We start from the raw sequence: 1,534 nt of genomic DNA, 5'->3' as shown, positions 1-1,534 counted from the left end.
CTTTCTGAACCCCTAGAGCATATACTTTGCTTGGCAGAGAACTGCAACATTCTCTGTTAAATGCTGAATAGACTCTTCCTTGGATCTCAGAAGCAGAGCACAGGCAACATGGCTTCCAATAGTGTTTTCCTTCCTGGACTGTCATTCCTTCTAACAATGACTCATAGGACTGGACAGAAGATAGAACGGTGCTTGTATGTATCCATGTCACTGATTTTCTAAGAAACCTATCATTTTCATATTAATAGAATCTAGTACATTTAGATATAAAGAAAAGGGAGAAAACATTTGGAGATGAAAGGAAATCTAACTCTGATTGTTGTACATACAATGCAATATATATATATATACACACACACACATATATATATTGCATTGTATGCAATATATATTGCATATATATATACACGACTTTTTATTGAATGACACATTTGAAACTTATTTGATTTTGTTAATCAGTTTCACCCCCCAATATATTTAATAAAAAATTTAAAAATAAGTAAATTCAATCCAAGGACCAAAAAGTAGTGGAGATTTCCATAAAAATGAAAAAAATGAAAAATGCAGGAAAAGAGAAAGGGAGGTAAATCTTATTGTTTGGACTGAGACACATTTTAGAATTTCCACTCATTCTATGGATGAATTACCATGAAGAAAGAGGACATAATAGGCTTCTATCTCTCTGCCTTATAAAAGAATATAATGCCATTAAAACTGTGTTGAGATTGTATTTAATGAACAAGCCCACTTTTCCAATATGATTTAAAAACCATGACTGAACATTTATTAAGGACAAATCTCTGTAGGTGCCACACGTGTCCCAGAGATGGGTGTTATTTTCCTTATGTCTATATAAGAGATATCAGCACAGAGAAGTGGAGAAATTTACACGTTCTCCACATCCCGTGGGTGAGAGCTGTGTACTCAGACAGACGTCGCCTGATTCCCATCCCAGGGCTCTATCCCCTCCACCATAGCACAATCATTATTTCTTTCCAAATGTGCTTTAATCTCAGATGAGCAAATGGAGGCAGAATCACCCATTCCTTTCTTTGGGATTTGCCCAGTTCATCTGTGATTTAGCAGAATGTACTAAGTGGTTTGCACGAGTATTGTGGATCATAGGGTTTTCTATGAATAGTAATGAATTTTCCAGCGCATTTTGTAAACCTGAGATGTGTAAATATCATTCCTTATACAAAATGGGAATTTTCATGTGGCTCTATCATGAAGAGTCTATTTCTGATATTATACCTTGGCAGTCAGACTATGTAGGTGATTTTGTCTGACTTTTCTATTGGGAGGACAAGTATAGGTAATGCATAGTAAAGTTGCACATGTATCAAATTTTTATAACTCACACAATTATGTGTTCATATCTCCAGGAAATTCTCATTTCTACGACATTAAGACGACCATGATAATTTTCTTAGTCTTGTCATCAAAAAATTGAAAAATAAAATGAAGTTTATCCCTCAGGTAATATTATACATCATTTAAAGCGTTGAATAGGTGTATGACATTCACAGAGAGA

Source organism: Pteropus vampyrus, unplaced genomic scaffold (genome assembly GCF_000151845.1).
Source record: "Pteropus vampyrus isolate Shadow unplaced genomic scaffold, Pvam_2.0 Scaffold391, whole genome shotgun sequence".
Lineage (NCBI taxonomy): Eukaryota > Metazoa > Chordata > Mammalia > Chiroptera > Pteropodidae > Pteropus > Pteropus vampyrus.
Note: the sequence above shows the minus strand (reverse complement) of the source record.